The sequence below is a fragment of the Pimephales promelas genome, chromosome 4, assembly GCF_988280905.1.
Source record: "Pimephales promelas chromosome 4, fPimPro1.hap1.1, whole genome shotgun sequence".
Lineage (NCBI taxonomy): Eukaryota > Metazoa > Chordata > Actinopteri > Cypriniformes > Leuciscidae > Pimephales > Pimephales promelas.
The window spans coordinates 33,842,114-33,862,110 of record NC_142772.1 but is presented as its reverse complement, the minus strand read 5'-3'; the positions used below and the strand labels follow the sequence as shown (position 1 = coordinate 33,862,110).

At 38.2% G+C, this 19,997-nt stretch overlaps 1 long non-coding RNA gene across 2 annotated transcripts in view; it reads left to right on the top strand.

Moving 5' to 3' along the window:
- The window catches only part of LOC148981733 (uncharacterized), a 70,736-nt gene that overhangs the window by 33,423 nt on the left and 17,316 nt on the right, over positions 1 to 19,997 (top strand). For both annotated transcript variants that reach the window (XR_016168347.1, XR_016168346.1), the window contains one exon: positions 18,860 to 18,986. This is a non-coding gene — a long non-coding RNA (uncharacterized LOC148981733). The remainder of the gene's footprint in view (positions 1 to 18,859; positions 18,987 to 19,997) is intronic.

Here is a 19,997-nt window from a genome sequence, read left to right as displayed (position 1 = left end):
GAACATAACGTTTGGTGATTTTAAACAGTACAGTTGGTCATGAATTGCAGGATACTCTTTTGCTTGTTTCAGCAAGATTCAAATTGATTTGCTGCCAAAAAGTTAATCAATTTAGTGCAGCTGTTTAGTCTGTCACCCTTCCTCCATTCTTAATTGGTGAATGTGACAGACCTAAGAAGAGGGTGAGAATTCAGCAAAAACAGTTTGAGGCGTCACATCCCCCAAATCACGTTTTTTGCTCGTGTAATGCTTCACCATTCAGTTTTCAGACCATAAAAAAAATGAAAATAAATAAATAACCCATATTTTTTAGTTACTTCATTAATGGGTAATTGCTTGCTATTTGCTCCTTTTATTCAGTTTTACTTTTTCTAAATCGTGACTTTAGAAAAGATTTTGACTTTTTCTATCATTTCGTTTTTGATTTGCATTTTGCGTTGTTGGCAAATTGGTTTTAAGGCAAGTTTATTTATAATAGCACATTTTATACACTGTGGTCATTCAAAGTGCTCTACACACAACCACACACACACACACACATATATATATATATATATATATATATATATATTTCCCTTTATCTTTTCTCATTTCACCTCTCTCTCTGCCTTTCCTCTTGTGTTACTGAGGGATCATGGCCCTGTCATAAAAAGAATAATAAATAATATTATTCTGTGGCCCTTTAGAGGGACGACAGTCAATTCTGCTCCCTCTCAGCTGAAACATTACAACTCTTGGTAATTTAAGCACTGTCCAAGAAATGTTAAGTGTGTTTGCAAATATGAGCTTCTTAATGTATTCCAAAGTGTTTGGAAATGGTGTTTTACTGCCCTCTATTTTCACTCAAGCTCTTTAGTGCAATACAGAGTCACTTCAAAACTTGCATGTCATCCTGTTTTTCTCTCTCTCGCTCTCTTTTTTTTAAGTTACAGCCACAGAAACACGTACTGCTGTAAATGCACACCCTCTTAAAGGGGAAATGAAGCGGTGAATCAAGTTTATATGATTTACAAGATGGATGTCTAATGTTATATGTTGACAAACTGCACATAGAAACATTGTTCGCGATGTCTGCCGTCAGATATTCCCGTCTCGTCAACAACATGTAAGTTACGTTGCTATGTAGAACAGCCGGTGGTGGTTTGGGGCGAAGAGCGGGTTTGCAACGCTAACTTACCAGGTGTCAGTGTGGCTGTTGTTCTGCGATGCTCTCCGTGTCAGAGTCAAGAGGTTGATCTTGAGCATGTATTGCGTGGTCAATTCTGCATCACCGGCGCGCACGTTTACCATGCTGTGCCGGGAGTTAGACGTGTGGAAGCGGCGATGCTTTCCCTGAAGGATGTCAGAGCGGAGACACTTTTTCCTAGCATGTAGGCTGTAGCTACTAGAACTACCAGTGCAAAAATATGGACGTTTCATTTCCCCTTAAACAAATACATGCTAACTTACATGTTGTTGACGAGACGGGAATATCTGACGGCAGACATCGCGAACAATGTTTCTATGTGCAGTTTGTCAACATATAACATGAGACGTCGTCTTTTTGTCTAATGACTGTACCTAACATTAGTCGTTCGCGGTCAAAACACTGGTATAAACACAGTTTGATGTCGCGATTTTCAAGATTCCCAGAGCCTGTTAAACTTGAGCCAACCAACCCCATGACGTCACCTGCACAATGACAATGGCGGCGCCCTGGCGGCGAAAGATACAACGTTTTTCTTTTTTTCTTCTAAATGTTTACATTTGTAATGTTCCTTATATTGTTGATTTATATTGGAAATCCATCTTGTAAATCATGTAAACTTGATTCACTGCTTCATTTCCCCTTTTAAGTTGTAAAGTCCTCTAGCACTAGTGTTCAATGTTGAATAGTCCATCCAAAATTATTTACTCAACCTCATGTTGTTCCAGACCTGAATGACTTGTGAACACAAAAGGAGAATTTTTATAGTCTTCACACACTTCCTTTCCATACAACAATTCACAGTTTTCTTTCATGTGATAAAACATCATAAAAGTACCATACAAGTGGTCCATATGATGCATCACTGTATCCTTTTTTTGAATGTGATCCTTCTATAATGCTGTATGGCTTGAGAAGACTTGAAAAATGCACATGTCATAATTACCACTTTTATAGTATATTTATAGTTTTCTTTCATAGACTGTAAAAAAAATATGGATGTAGTGTCTGTGACTTCACCCGTAGGTTTCTGAAGAGCATTTGTCCTGGATAACCGAGGGGCGGGATTAGCTGAGGTGACGTGACGGCTAACAGACAGCAGACAAACAGCTAGTAGTGACAGCAGAGGCAATCCACCTGTCACTCAATTGGCCACGCCCTTAATTATGTAGAACTGTAAGGCTTAATAAAATGTGAACAGATGAGTTATAAAAAAAAAAAATCACCCCCCTCACAGTTGTCATGAAATGCAAAATTAGCTAGACCAAAACAACTTTTTGTACCAGGCTGTAATATTTATTTTTTTTAAAGTTGGGCGTATTAACATTGGGGGTCTATAGGATTGACTCTCTTTTGGAGCCTTTTTAGAGAGTATCTCTAGCGTCCAGTCGATGAATTGCAGTTGAAGTCACTTCCTTGTTGGATTCAAGAGAGAGATCGGAAGGTTGCTGCTTGTGTTTTGTTTTGTTTTTGCTAGACCATGTGGTCTATCTATGTAAGCTGCCCTCAAATCTCTCCATTTGTGTCCATGGAAAAAACAGCGTATGGTTTTGGAATGATATGAGGATGAATAAATGATGACAGATATTTCATTTTTGGATGAATGACCCTTAAGATGTTGGAGAGTGTTGGTAATTTTCTCCAGCACTTTAACAGTCTTTGTTCTGGTTGTTGGGAGATGTTCCAATTTGTCCGTTCATTTACTCCATGTTTCCATTTGCAAACAAGCTTTTCTTTTCATTCTTTTTTTCTAAAGAAATATTCAAAAGACTTTGTCAAAATCTGGCGGAGAAGTTTTGCTGTATAATTGCAACCTTTCCTAAGTGATTGCAAGGGAACATAAAGTGTAAATGATTTAACATTGCTGGATGCTGTGATCACATCTCAATCACAATATTTTCACATGTCTCTTTAGATCATGTGTGAGAAAAATGGGTTCGAGTTTGTTTATCATTGTGTGGTTTGCAATGGATTCCCTCAGTAGATGAAATTATTGGCTTTTCTCTGAAAATCTTTTTCTCTCTCTTCAAGTGCCCATTCATTTCTAGACATGCACTTAATCGGTCAACTACTCTATCTCGTAACTAGCTTTTATCTTCTTGTCAATCATAATAACTTGTCATTTGTCAATCAGACCACAAGAGCTTGTGGTTACTGTGTCATTAAAGTTACGGTTGCCGCAAATTCTTTTGAAGCCTCTCCTCTGACTTACTGTTTCCCCTGTAATCTCAGTTTTTATTTAAGCTTTTTGTTTTATTCATCTACCTAAGGTTAAGATTTGCGTGGAGGCATCTGGTCCTGGATCATTGCAAAAGAAGCGGTTTCACTTAAAAGTTTCTGCATTGTTATGGTGGACGTTGAGCCAGTGCTGGGTGTCTAAATGGGTTTTATTGAAAAGGAAATCTGTCAGAGCCTGATAAAAGAGAATGGGCTCCTGGACATGAAGAATGGGTCAGAGGGTTCATTCTGAAAGGGACTGCCTTTTCATCACTGCATGACTCATTCTTTGTGTGTCTGTGTGTGTGTGTGTGCATATATAGTATTCAAATACCCAATCATGTGTATCCACAGAGTGTGTTTCCTTGTTCTTTTGGTGTTTATTAAAGTGTGAGGGATAACATTTATGACAATGCCGCAGAATATGGTCATGGAGCTGAAGTCAGAAAAATATAGACATTTTTCTGTGTGTGTGTGTGTGTGTGTGCGTGTGTGTGTGTGCGAGACATTTAACTTGAGAAGCATTGTGTGATTTTATGTGTGTGTTCTGGCTCACTGAGGTATAGTGCCCTCTTACCTCACCGCTCAGGCATCCCTGTGCGGAGCAGAGCAGTGTGAACAGAGAGAGAGAAAGTCTCACAGTGAGGGCATTCATATACTGCTAGCATTTACAAAAGAGATGAAGGGAGGGAGGGAAAGTGAGAGAGAAAGAGTACAGGGGATCAAACTGAGATTGTGGAGGCTTAAACATCAAACATTCATATCACTGTTATGAATGACTAATCAGCAGAAATGGGTGTGAATTAAGCCCAGATTGTTTTTTTCAGACTAGGTATTAAAAATATAATTATCATCCAGCTATACCCTACTATATGGGTTGGGATCCATTGTACCTTGATTATTTATCCTCAAATGGGCTTGTCTGTTGTAGTGTTACCTTCTAATTCACCGTTTATCATGTTTATTATGTTTGTTTTTTTATGACGTTTATATCCCTTCTCATCTTTATTCCCCTCTCCCATTCTCTACCCCCCCCCCCCCCACACACACACACACACACACACACACACACACACACACCCCTTCATCCATCCATCCATCCATCCGTCCATCCAAACCGACTAATCCTGCTCCTTTGGACACCAGTAAGTGCCCCTTCTTTCCCCTCCTCTTTTCATCAAGTTGAGCAGGATTCCTAGAGTTCCAGTTGTGGAGCTGCGTCCCTCGCAGCCCCCTTAGCAGGGCCCTCTCCTTCATATCGGGTGGCCTGGTTCACCGTGTCCTCAGACAACCCGAGCTGAACACAGGAAAGGGGCCACGATCTGGGGGAGGCCCATCTCAGCCTCAGCTCGGGATCTACAGCTCTACTGCTTTACTGCTCTCCCTCTCTCCAAGCAGCCACAATATAGTTATATGGTGTAATGCCTCTGACAGCCATTCAGAAAGATGTTTAGACATGTTTTTGGCATTGTGAGTACGAGTTGCAAATTATTTGAGTAGTGATGTAATGATGATTTATATATAAATATATGTACGTTTTTTTTTTTTTTTTCAGATTAAGGTGTACACACTTTATATGATTATTGTATTATTAAAAAATAATTATTTAATAGCAAATGTTACTCCTATTTAATAATTGTTTCTGGAATCCCTCTAGCTGTCTTTCCATTCATTGATCTGTCTACCTGTCTATAATAAATTACATAAAATATGCATTTTGTTATGCATTTTAAATTTAGGACTAGTCTCAGGTAGTCTTTATATATTCTTTATTATTATTTAATTACACAGAAATAGGTTTGATACATTTGATATAACTTAATATGATTGGTTTTAATAATATGTATTACAATTATTATTATTATCTAAAGAGAATATTCTTCATATTCTCTTTGTGGAGAATATGTATACATGTAGCCTGCATATATATATATATATATATATATATATGTATGTGTGTGTGCATATACAGTATATATATATATATGCATATGTGTGTGTGTGTGTGTGTGTGTGTTTATAAATATATATATATATATATATATATGTGTGTGTGTATATATATATATATATATATATATATATATATATATATATAAAGTAACAAACAAATTTTCTTGCAGTTTTCTGCAAACCTTGCATTTTTCTGACTGACGTATCACAAAACAAAACACTGCGGTACCTGCCTGAGACAGAGGAAGGGGCCATGTTTGAAGGCGTTCTAGAGAGTGAGACAGCTTGATGATCTGCTACATCTACATGTTACCAGATCAGTAGTCACATGATCAGTTAGCTTCTGTTTGATTGGACGAGAAAGCAAAATCCAGTGTTAAATTAAACGAAGTGTCCTATGAGCCATGCCGAACATGTTTCAAACCAAACACTGCGGAATCACCGCAGGTCGATGCGTAGATGCCACTTCACTTGTGTGACTCAGCGGATTTAACGATCCAACAGATTCTGAAGTTCACAATTAGTAAAGTGGTCCAGTAGCCTCGTTTTTATGAGCATGTGTGCATGTGGGTGTGTGTCTATGGGAGATGGTGCTCAGTATTCAGACCACACTGCAGACAGTCTCAGCAGCATAATGGGAGGTTGACTGTTGGGGGTAGAGGAGAAGAGGGGATGCGGTGAATGAGGGCTGAAGGAGGGGAGGGAAAAGGGGTAACGGACGTGGCGGTGCTCCAGAATCAATTGGCGGTGTAATGAGATGGCACAATGCCAGGTAACCATGGCGCTGCCCCCTCCGCTCTCCTCCGGAGTAAATTAAAGAGGAAAAGAGCATGGAGAGAAAGTGAGTTCTTTTCTGAGAATGACAGAGAGAGAGAGAGAAGGATGAGACGGAGATGCAGACAAAAGAAATCGAAAGAGAGAGACCAAAAAATAGAGATGGGGTACTGTTAAAGCGTAGTTCAATGTTAGAAGGTAAAGAGAAGAAAACAATTAGCGACGGGGGAAAAACAGAACTAGAGCGAGTACGAATGCAAGAAAGCAAGTGAGAGAGGCACTTACCTCACACAATGAGCATTCCTGAACTCCTTTTCTCAAGCCCCTGTCCAAAGAGAGAGGGGAGAAGGGAGGCCAAAGTGTGAGGCCAGAGGGGCTTTTTATATTATTATTAAAATTTACTGAGACATCTTTTTTTTATGGCCCCTAGAAAAGAAACTGGCATGAGATGAATTAGGAGATTGTGTCCCCTTGAGTCCCAGCAACCACCTTCTCAGCTCTTTCCGTTTGTCTCTAACCCATTTTCTCTCTTTCTTTTTATTTCAATTCAAGCTGTGATATTTTTTGCCAAAGCACAGTCAAAATCATAATGCAATCATAATAATCTTAATCTCTAATGTGTATAATTGTGCAATAATAATGATGTCAGTGGTGTAACTAAAGGATTAAAGAACATTGAATAAAAGCTCTTACGTTCACCGCTGTTATAAAGATGGGTTCTACCGTTTCAGAATTCAATGAAGATGTGACCGAAAAGGTTTTTCTCTAAATGTCTGTTGAATAATGCACTCAGAGTTGCTCCTTGAGATGCATCCTTTTAAAATATTCACCACAGAATTTAACCAACCCCTTCCCTACTTTGACACACGCCACATATCTGAACCCCCCTCTCTCTTCTTTTCTCTGTCAGTGCTGTGCTGATTTTCTGGTTGGATGAGAGGCATCAGTCAGTTTGATTTTACTGAGGCAGTATGCATTTCTTCATCAGCCCCTTTCTCCCTTTCTTTCCATCCTGCCGAGGGGCTGAGATGTGTTAATACTGTGTAGTTGGCTGTGTTGCTTGCTTCTCTGATTAGTGAGCGTGTGTGACGGTTACTGGAGATGAATTGAAATTAAAGCTTGATTAATATCGTAATTAGGTTCCCCCCCTCTCCCATGTCTTCCTTGTCCAACCTCACGCCTTCCTAAGAAGGACTCCGGCTGTTTTCTTTCTTTGTCTACATTTTTGTGTCTCTTTAGCCACCTGCTTGCTTCCGTCTAAAGAGGATTTAACTGTTTATGCCACTTTGGAAGATTTTATCAATGCAATTTGATTGTTGTTGTGGTTTTATACCGTGTGATTTATATTGATATTGAACAAATATTATCACATTACATACTGGATGTGAAGAAAAGTAATGTTCTCTACAGTCCAAGTGAGTTCATATACACATTACCGTTGCAAAGCCTGTTTTAAAAGATAAAGGGATATCTTTTGGATGATACAATTAAGCCCATATCATTTTTAAGATTATGGACAAAAACTGATAAATGGTCAATATTTTAAATACATAATTTTTAATACATAATTTCGTGAGCTTAGAATTATGAGGTTCTATCTCCGTTTAGGGTAGTTCTGAGATATTGAGCATCAAAGTTTTTACATCCCAGCTGGCAAAACTGTTATGTAGTATAATCTTCTATTATAGCTTTATCTATTAATCTTTTTTTTTTTACAAAAATAACACCACACAGGCATTAATAAACACCTAATGGATCAGATTATGTCAGAAACTCAATTTCGACCAAAAGTGGAGATAGAACCTTATAATTCTAAGCTCACGATTTGCTGCAAGAGAATTTAGGCATCAAATCAGTATAATGTAACAGTGTAAAAGAATGATGAATATTAATTTTAAAAAGTGCAGAAATATATTGTTTGATTTAGAAACAAGAAATAATCTCTTGATTGTAAAGACGGGACCTCTGGGGTGCTGGTTCAATTTTTTAAATCTTTGTCATAATCTATCGCTATCCCTTTAAATTAGTGCTAAATGTTGATCTAAATTCTAAAATAAGCTGAAGCGATTAAATACCCAATATAGGTCAGAACTGGCACTAAATAAGTAATAGTGGCTATCAAGTGAACCAATATGGTGCTGAAACAGTATTGTGCATCTCTACTCATCCCTGAAACTTTCAGGCAGCTTCATACAGTATGTATCAGTCACGGTGAAGGCAATCCCAAAATGGCAACAATCTCATATGCATATTTATATATATATATATATATATATATGTGTGTATATAAAAAAAAAGTTTGGTCAACGTTGTCACTTAAAGTTGCAATACAGTAACAGAATTAGCGACACTATTGTGACATTCATTCCAATGAATGGATTATTGAGAAATCTGACATACATACAGTAGAAGTCTGTCGTTTCACAAGAAGATTTTGATTTAACTTTAAGCAGATTATTAGATCTTGGGACAGAGCTATAGTTTAATGCACTGTGATGCTGATTGCAAATTCAGTTACTGGCACTCTTTTTTTACTTTTATTTAAGGAATATTATAATTACTTTATCTCCACAGTAAAGATTTGAGTTGTTGGTTAAAACCAGTCGAAACGTCATCATTCCTAAAGGTTTTTTACAAAGGTTACCTGGCTCAATCAGATCAGTGCTGTGTCTTTGCTGCTGATTGTCTCTTGTCAGTTACATGGCACAGCAGGGAATGCAACTATTATTTTTCACCCAAAAAGTGTACTGAAGGCACTGAAATGACAATGGGATGACATTAGTACTAGTACTAGCACCGTCTTTTCTACAATGGTAATCTCCAGCTATTGCATCCTGGGAACGCATGATAGTGACAATGCTGTATATCTGAGTGGTAGATTAATAGGGAAGACTGGAGTGTGGGTGCCGCAGTAGCACATGAGGAGAATATCACACAGAGAGACGAGAGAGATCTGGGATGGGAAAGAAAAAAAAAAAGAAGAAAGGAAAGCAGTGGACAAATTCAGTACCAGCACAAAATTACAACTATCTTCAGAAGTGTTTGTTTCATATTGGAAACTGTAGCTGCTGGGTTTAATCACTTTCTTTTATATTGTTGTATTAAACAGAAAGAGGAGATGCCAAAAGCTAAAAACAGGAAATTAGAAACCTGTTAATAATAAAGCTATTTTTACCAGATCTAATCTATTGATATTTGAAATTACTTCAACATAGTAAATTTGATTCACGTGTATATATATATTTTACTTGCCGTGACAACATTTTCATTGGCACCACCATAAAAAAAACGTTGTAAATGAATAAAATAAATAGTTATTGGCTTTGGAGTTGTTTTTGACCCATAACTTTAATAAATAAGATTGTGACACCAAAAACTAGCCTAACTCATTCATTTCTAATATTGTTAAAGATAATTAACCTCCAGTAATGAAATAAGAACAAATAAAGCAATAGCACACATACTATAGAACACTATAAATAAAACAAAACGCTGCTCTTCGTGTTTTTCAGGAATGTTTCAGGTAGAGAAAATCAATAATCAAATGTAAAATAGCACTGTCTTCACTGTATAAATTAAATATCGATAAATCCTTATTAAAGTTGCAAAAGTTATTCATTCAAGAGCAGCGAGTGATTTTGTTTTTCTTCTTTGTCGTTTGTTGTTTGATTAACATTGCTGTCTGAGCAGCGGCTTTCTGGGCACACGCTTCAAATGTGTGCGTGCAAAACTTCTCTTTCTCATCTTCTTGCGCCTGAATATTTATATTGACTATATATATTAGAATTTATTAGGATTAACCCCTTGAGATGTATCATCTCGTTTTCGAGGGGGTCCTTAAGACTAGGCTTAAAAACGTGAAAATGATACACTTTTTTGATGATGCAGCACTTTAATGTGTTTAATGTGTTTACTGAATATCATATCACAAGGATATTGAGATCCAATACATATCATATCTGCTTTGTGTTAAGATCAGGATAACATAAATACATTACTTTGTCTGACCCTTAAAAAAAATGTCAATTTGAAACAGAATTGCCGGACTTTCAAAGCGGGCTTGCAGAAAGGCATATTTGATATTTAGATTGATTTCTTGAAAACATGCAACTTTATGTAAAGATATTTTGTATACTTTCCATGTTTTCACTGTTAGTTGGGGGAGCTATTATGCACCTTCTGAAAGTGAAGAAGAAGCAGAAACAAGAGATTTCAAATGTAAGCAGATTCATATGTAAAATAATGCGTTTACCAACTTTAAACAACATATAAATCAAAACTGCCTAATGTTACCGAATGAAATGTCAACCCAGTACGAAGGAATACATGAAGCTAAACAAGGCTTTTTTTCTTTCATTTTTTGTTAAACATGTGGGTCTGTTCTTTCGTTTTATATATTACATATTCAGATATTCATACAACAAAATATTCTGGGGGCCATGAAACTTTTATGAAAATGTTTAAAAGTGCTGGCGGTGGCTGGCAGATTTTTTCAAAAACACTGGCTGGGAAAGAGATAAATGAACATCAGTTTTTTGTTGTTGGTAATTCAAGCAGGAGCAGTTTGTTTTCTGAATGCGTAATTAAAATTTGAATGTTATTTTCTAATTAATTGTATTTTTTTTCTACCTAATACTGAATTGATTTAGGTTATTTTCCATAATAAACAAACAATCATCAGAAATATTGAATAACTCAATATTTCTACCGAACTCATTTATAACTAATTTCTGTGACAGAGAGGGGAAAAAAAGAATTGAAAAAGGAAGTTTTTATCTCCTTAAAATGTAGATGCTTGTCATTCGCTTGCTGACCAGGCAACTGGTTGACAAGACACAGAAGATTTTTATGACTCAAGTGGTCACCCATCTCTTATTCTTATCATGGGGAAGATTCATAATTTTTGTTCTTTATCACTTTATCTTTGTTTCTCTTTCTTACTGTGTTTGTGCTGAGTGGGTGTTCTCTCTTATATTTCTCTCTTCTGGCTTCAGAGGATTTGACTCCTCAGAACCACTGCCAAGGCTCTTTCTTTGAAAACCAATAAGACCTCACCGGTATGTCACCATAAACAGGCTCGGAGCCATTGAGCACAAGACGACATTGTTCTTCCTGTTGAGGTTGATGATGCCCTATGGAGTCATTATAGGCATTTGTGCTCTCGGGTGCTGTCTCAGACCTGCCCTCTTGTTGAAAATATACAGCCTCAAAGCTTTTTATTAAAAGTTATCCATATTGTCTCAGAGCTTTTGACACTGGTGAACTCACATAGCTAAGGATGCCTCAGATTTTTAGGTTTAGAGAAAAGTGCCATAAAATCTATGTATAGTTAACAGGTGTTTTTGGAAGTGTTGTATTATGTGATAAATATTTGCCTCTTCTGTCATAGATTGTTCATCTGCACTTTTATTTATTGTTGTAATGGAAAAGATAAAAGTGGTAGAAAAACAAAAAACAATTTCCAGTAGTTTACCTTAGAACTTGGAAACCATTATGCACATAAGTTTTAATTTAAATAAAGATTTTAGTCTTCACAAAGGGATGACAGAACTAAGGCATTCTGTATACCCCTGTCATGAGATCTTATTGCACCTCTGTCTCGCATTACTAGAAACATAAAACCACCGTAGGGCAACAAACAAGCAGAGAGAAAAGTGATATGGAAAGCATTGTAAAAGTGTTTATGCTCTATGTATATACTATACCTATCTGTCGTTCAAACCTTGTGCTTTTTGCAAGCTGAGTGTAGCAACTGACGCTCTGCATATCCTTCTGAAGAATCCCAATGTTAGAAACAAGCGGCTGAAGTTTCTTTTTAACAAGGTCCATTTCAGACTATTCTTTTTTTTAGTAGTTTGTGTGGGCCATTTTAGCAAGAATTGTTTGAAAATGGTCAGAAATCGACAGTATGACATTTTTGGAACAGACAAACAGTATCAACGAATATATTTTATGTTCAGTTAGTTAATGTTTAACATTGCGTACACTCTCTCTTCTCCCCCTTTGTTCCCCTGTGTTGGAACCAGCCGCTGCGGACAGTATCCCCTATCGTAATGCCCTCTTTGTTCACCTCTATGTTGGAGGCCCGCTCTTAAAGCCTGGCATGGGTTAAGGCAGGCAAGAGGGTTGAGGGGGGAAGGAAGAAGAGCGGGCACAGGGCAAACAAGGGGCAGACAAGGGGGCTTGGCAGACACCTGAAAGTCAAATCTGCTCATTTAGATTCAAGAGGAGCAGGATGTGGAAGAGACTTAAAAAGCCTCTTTGTACCCCCCTCGACCCTCTCATAAGCTCCTACAGACAATTTCATTATGTTGCAATTGTTTACGAGCAGATGTCAACCTAATTTATTGACATTTAACACAGAATAATGAAATATTTGTTAATATTATTTTATTTGACATGAACTATTTTTAATATCATTAAACTTTTGAATGTACTTACTTATATACACTCACCGGCCACTTTATTAGGTACCCCATGCTAGTAACGGGTTGGACCCCCTTTTGCCTTCAGAACTGCCTCAATTCTTCGTGGCATAGATTCAACAAGGTGCTGGAAGCATTCCTCAGGGAGTTTGGTCCATATTGACATGATGGCATCACACAGTTGCCGCAGATTTGTCGGCTGCACATCCATGATGCGAATCTCCCGTTCCACCACATCCCAAAGATGCTCTATTGGATTGAGATCTGGTGACTGTGGAGGCCATTTGAGTACAGCGAACTCATTGTCATGTTCAAGAAACCAGTCTGAGATGATTCCAGCTTTATGACATGGCGCATTATCCTGCTGAAAGTAGCCATCAGAAGTTGGGTACATTGTGGTCATAAAGGGATGGACATGGTCAGCAACAATACTCAGGTAGGCTGTGGCGTTGCAACGATGCTCAATTGGTACCAAGGGGCTCAAAGAGTGGCAAGAAAATATTCCCCACACCATGATACCACCACCACCAGCCTGAACCGTTGATACAAGGCAGGATGGATCCATGCTTTCATGTTGTAGACGCCAAATTCTAATCCCTACCATCCGAATGTCGCAGCAGAAATCGAGACTAATCAGACCAGGCAACGTTTTTCCAATCTTCTATTGTCCAATTTCGATGAGCTTGTGCAAATTGTAGCCTCAGTTTCCTGTTCTTAGCTGAAAGGAGTGGCACCCGGTGTGGTCTTCTGCTGCTGTAGCCCATCTGCCTCAAAGTTCGACGTACTGTGCGTTCAGAGATGCTCTTCTGCCCACCTTGGTTGTAACGGGTGGTTATTTGAGTCACTGTTGCCCTTCTATCAGCTCGAACCAGTCTGGCCATTCTCCTCTGACCTCTGGCATCAACAAGGCATTTCCGCCCACAGAACTGCCGCTTACTGGATGTTTTTTCTTTTTCGGACCATTCTCTGTAAACCCTAGAGATGGTTGTGCGTGAAAATCCCAGTAGATTAGCAGTTTCTGAAATACTCAGACCAGCCCTTCTGGCACCAACAATCATGCCACGTTCAAAGTCACTCAAATCACCTTTCTTCCCCATACTGATGCTCGGTTTGAACTGCAGGAGATTGTCTTGACCATGTCTACATGCCTAAATGCACTGAGTTGCCGCCATGTGATTGGCTGCTTAGAAATTAAGTGTTAACCGCAGTTGGACAGGTGTACCTAATAAAGTGGCCGGTGAGTGTATATATATATTAGGGATGTGCGATATTGACAAAAAAATGATATCTCAGTATTTTCTGGGATAAATTTCAGGGACAATTTTTGTCATTTGTATTTGTTATTTTGTAAACACAATAATGTGTTTATTGTTTTAGGACTACCGTTGACAGCTGACTCCTAAAGTTTTTGATATCCTTCATATTCTGTACGGTGGTCAGTTCGGTACGGTGACAAAAAATTATCTTTTCCAAAAAGTTCACATTTATTTTTTCACATTTATGGGCATGTTTTACCTGTATAAAGCCATTTTAACCTATATTGATCTTTTGAGTCTAATTCTATCATTTAATCAATAAGTTAAATTAGATTAATAAGTTACCAATCAACTGAAATCAACAAAATCCATCTTTGTAATGCAGAGGAAACACTAGCTGCATAAGTGGCATTTATGTATTTACCAAGACTGTTCAATGCAGCTCAGAGGGGACATGAATGCACCTGCATAAATTATGTATGGATGTTTTAAACAAAACGTTGAATACTGATATTTTGAAATGATTAAAAAAAATAATTAAAAGATACTTTAAATGTGAAATTAAATCCACCAGTAGGTGGCAGTAAGTCATTGTTAATGGGTGAGTCATTGAGTTTCAACCGATTAATTTAAACAGCTGATTCATTCAGGAACTAAGCATTTGACTGGCTCAATGAGCGAGTCATTGAATCATTCATCCAAACAATGTGTTCATTCAGTAAGGATGTTGCTCAGAGACACAAAACAGTCCTGTGTTTTTATTTGGAATTATTTTCCACCATAAAATGGAGCAAAAACCAGACTGTAAAAAAAAATGGACAAAGCGTCTGTGACGTCAACCATACACTTTTGGAACAATGGTTTTGAGGCCATTTATGGGGGGTATGGGCAGCGCCATCTTTTAAAAATCTTGGGAAATCCTAACCTCGCCCGCCCGGCTTTGTGTGAGACTTTGCCAGCCGGTGGACGTGCCTCTTCAGCCAAGCAGCCTCAGCTATCTGTAAAGTTATAAGTTCGGCTGGCAGACTAGGCTACTTTTTACAGTCTTTGGCTACTACACTCAGTGCAAACCCATCAAAATATATTAACACTCCAAAGTGGGACATATCAGTCTATTCTTATGTTATATTTATTCATTTACAGTGTTTCAAACATCAGTTATAACCATAGGCATAGGCGTAATGGGTGGGACGGGTGTGTCCCGGGGGTGAGACGGGGACATGTCCCCACCACTTTTTGCCAGGGTCGATATTGTCCCCACCAATTTTGAACTCGGATGCGTGCTTTAATCTGTTGCGTTGACTATTCGTTCCAGTGAAATCACAAAGTAAAATGCACACAAACGTGTCCCTGCTTGATATATAACCACTGATAAACATAATCGGTTTTAATGAGAGAGCAAAAAACAAAACAAAAAAAAAAACAATAAGAGTGCGGATTAGAACCCAGAACCTCTGACGCGCATGGCAAAAGTTCTGCCACTGGACCATTAAAGTGCATGCATGTAGTTGTCAGATCTATGTGATATATGTACTATTTAAATCGATCAATGGACATCGTTATTGTACATAAGTACATCGGATTTATTGTATTAGCCCCCCAAAACCCCACCTGTCCCTAACTCAAACTTATCTGTGGCGATTTAATGCTAACTGTTGCAGTGGCACTGTCCACAAACATTGTCACTTACCGGGAAAAAAAGTACTCCTACAGTGTCGGTTAGTGCAGTTTAAAGCAGAGCAACCCATTTTATGTATGATATTTCAATACAAATGTTCAGAAAGGATACAGAGGTGGTATGATGTGTTGTGACGGCTTCATTGACAGCTGATAACAGGCTGCGTCGAGTAGAATTCCCATCTATCAATCAAAGTTAACCACGCCCTTATTTGTCATACATTTTATATCCAAGTATGATCTAAACTAACGAGTTACAAAAAAATTCACTCCCCTCACAGTTGTCAGGCACTCAGAACCTATCAAAAATACAATAAAAGTCCATGGGACCAACCTGTAAAAGCATGAATTTATAATGTGAAAATGGACATTTTAACATGGTGTCTATGGACATTTGCTCCCTTTTGGGACTGGCTCCTAGCGGATTCTCGATGTATTGCAGTTTTTTGCACTTCCAGGTTGGCTTCATTTTTCAGATTAGAATGTTGCCACTTGGCAAAAACAAGCAATACTGTATCTAAAATACAGTCAAACCAAAAATTATCCAGACGCCAGATATAGCCTTATTGTTGATATTTTTTTTACTAGTGGGCGCAGGACACTCATTCATTTATGTAAGTGAGGATAGCAAAATAAAGTAAACTGTGGCATGTTATACCCAAAAATTACTCAGACACTTTGACCTGGCTATGTTTTAAGTGTTTTTTCTTTAATTTCTAATGCGACCTTTTTACACCACAGACTGAACAAAATTAAACATTGCTTGGTAATTGGTTGACCTAAATTGGTTTAATCTAATTGTGTCCTTAAATTTAACAGCTGACAACTGACAGCTATTTAACCTTATAATTGACTGTCATCTTCTGTTAGACTGTCATTTGTGAGACAATGTGTGTTTTATATATATATTACACACACATACAGTACCGGTCAAAAGTTTGGAAACATTACTATTTTTAATGTTTTGAAAGAAGTCTCTTCTGTTCATCAAGTACTTATTTGATCAAACATACAGAAAAAAACTGTAATATTTTGCAAAATATTATTACAATATAAAATGATGGTTTTCTCTTTTAATATACTTAAAATATAATTTATTTCTATGATGCTAATTCTGAATTTTCCTCATCATTACTGCAGTCAGTGTCACATGATCCTCAAGAAATCATTCTAAAATGCTGATTTGCTGCTCAAGAAGCATTTCTTATTTTGAATGTTGAAAACAGCTCTAATTCTTTGGAAACCGTGATACATTTCTTTTCAGGATTTTGTGCAGGATTTATTAGAAATGGAAAAGAACAGAATTTATTAGAAATGGAAATATTTTGTAATAATATAAATGCATTTGCTGTCTCTTTGATCAATTTAATGTGCCTTGCCTAATAAAAGTATTAAGTTCTCAAAACAAATCTTACTGACCCTAAACTTTTAAATTGTTATGTGCAAAATATATAATTATTTACGATCGAGTGCCAAATGATCCAAATTCATGTTTCATGTTTATGGAAAATGATCCTTTAAATGAATTAGACTTTTGTTATCTCTGCCTCGTGATGCAGTTCACATCATGTTTTCAACTTCGGAAAGTGTGGGGAATGAATATGATGTTGCACCACATGCTGGCTGCAGAATGTGCACCCCTGAAATTATTCCCCTCCTGCCATGATGCACACCATAGATGAGTTGGGCTGCATTGCAGGATAAAAGGGAAGCCATATTGAGATCTCGAACCATTTCACGAGTAATTCCCATGTGATTCTGCAACTTTGCCAGAGACACTCCTTTCTTCATGTAGAAAACCGCTATGAAAATATTTTAGTCAGGATGCAAATTAAAGAAATATCAAGTGTTTTATTCATAAAGAGGGCAACAGAAATATATTTTTAGGTGAATAATGTAGGTGAAAGACTCTCTGTGACAGTGAGGTAATAGCACTCAAATATGTTTGACTGTCTGGGGAGCGGCGGAACGCCAGCCAGACTGTGACCAACTGACACACTGACTCGCTCTCACACACACACACACACACGGGGAGCATTGGAGAGACTGTGCCAATGCCTGGATTAGGCAGCCATGTAAACAAGCAAATAGATATGGAGACAAGCAGACAGACAGACACAGGCAGAGAGACAGATGGATGGACAGACACAGAGACAAAATGCTATTAATTGCATCCGATTAGCATGGCGGGCACAGCACCCCGTCTACAGCGGGCACTATATTCGATCGCGGAGCATAACAAAAATATTTTTCACTGTTGTTCTGTTGATCCGAAGGAGTTTGTGCCTTAAAAAAGAATCGAGACAGATTTCGGAGCGCTGCCCGTGGTTTTATCCAGAACAGAACTGGACAGTGAGTTTAGCTCCCTTTAGCTCGCTCTCTTTCTCTCTCTCTTGGTTGTAACTTTCTGTCTCTGCCATTTTGATGAGGTTGAAAAAAAAGTGCATCTCTTTTTCTCTCTCACTACGTGGCGTGGATTGGACGCCGACTGGAAGGAAGGAGGGAGGAGTAGGAGCAAGAGAGAGCGCTCTGCTCGCATAGACGGAGAGATGGCATATTTGCAGAAAGAGTAATGTGGTGTGAAAGCAGTCCTTTTCAGTCTTCACTCTTTAGACTGTTCTGTCGTCCGTAAAGCTGCTTTTTATTTTCTGCACTACGCTCTACCCCTCTTTCTGCATCTGCTTCTCTCCATTATAAACTTTTTTCCTAACGTTTTTATAGCTTTATTTCATTGCTCTGTCAGTTCGTTTCTGTTTCAATTCGTTCCTTGCTTGTTTTTAATCGCCCCTCAGTTGTTGGGAGTTCATGGGAGTTAAAGACAAAGGGAAACGTCCACATTTTGGCACCACTAAGGGGAGTCAGAACTGCAGCCAAGGACCCTGCTGAGATCCAAAAAACCCCAGTACAGCGAAGCGCCAAAAAAAGAAAAAGAAAAAAAAAAGAAAAGAAAACACCACCCTTTCCTTTGCATGGTCACAAATTCCACTCTCCCTGTAGCCAGGGCAGTGCCGCAGCTCCTCCTCGACCACATCTCACCGCATTCGACCTTTCCGCCTTCTCTTCTCAGTCTTCCATGGAACCTTTTCTGACCAATTTTTGAGGATTTTTTTTATCTACGGTAAATACAAATAGGAGCGACCGCACAGGAGGGCGAAAGAGGGGACAGGGGCTTTTTCAATGTTGTCTGCCGATGACTTGGCGATTTGCTCTTGTTGAACTAGGGATGCCGTTTTTGGCTTCTTTTTCAAGGTTGTAGGTGCTGTATGTGTTCTTCCTTCATGTCAGGACGTGTTTGTGTATTAATGGTTTGAACGTGCGAATGAGCACTTTTGCACTTCCTTCTAACATGCTGCTTTTCTTTCCTGCTCTAGATTTTTTGCGGGCAACCGAATTGGCCTAGTCTGCACCCTAAGCCTGACTCCATATTGCCGCCAGGTGTAGGATGACTCTGGTATGGACATCAAACCGGTCATCACCATAGACAGACGTCCTCCGCCGGTATGATACTTTCCTATTCCCTTTTTCTCCTCTGTCCATTCTTTTTGTTATTTTTCAGTCCCGAACTTTTTCAGAACATTTTTTTTTAACCTGCATCTTGTTTACCATCGGTTTGTGTCATTTCTTGTTCGTTTAAAAGTCCGCGTTGATGTAAAAATAGTGTCCGTATCCACGGTTGTCCACACTCCATAAGCAAGCCTTTTTCTTGTATTTTGTATGTTTGGATTTTTTTCAATGATAAGTAGTAGACCATTAGTCTAAGGTCATATCCAAAATAAATGTAGGTCAATTGCGCTCAAACATTTAAATACATTAAAATAAAAAATGTTTTTACAGGTTCAGTTGTTGTCAGATATTTGTCTACACATACTGTTTGACAAATCACAATTCATTCGTTTCCAGTGGGTAGAAATCAGCAAACAAATAACAGTAACGGGTTCTGAGTGGTCGTACGATGCCATGGAAACACATTTGAAATGTGAGACTGTGTACTGGATGCATGTTCAAGATTCGATTCACTAACAACTTATTTTCTGTTTCTCTGGCATTTCTCGTGTCTCTGTGTAGAAATACGTCAAGATATAATTCAGATATATTTAACATTTACTCTATTGTTCTGGAATAACCTTTGATTTTCCTTAGGGAGTGGCACTGTACCATGAATCATGGCAGTTCTAATTGCAGCTTGTTGCACCTACAACTTGTAGTACAGACTGGGAAAGCCCTTGATGGAGAGTCTGTGATTTCTTATTTCTGTATATTAAATGGCACTAATGGGTAAACAAAAAAGGGTTGCACTGAATGTGTGCGATATAGTTAACTAAAACTAGCTAAACAGGTTTATTTCTGCAAAAAAAAAAGTATTTTTATACTTGTGCTTTAGTTGCGTATACACTAAGTGTAGATATAAAAAATAAACGAAGCGTTTCTGCTATTGCTGCTTTCTCAAATGTCAGTCACTGCAGCATATTTGATCCAACGGTAGCGGTGTTGTCTCATCTGGGCACGGCA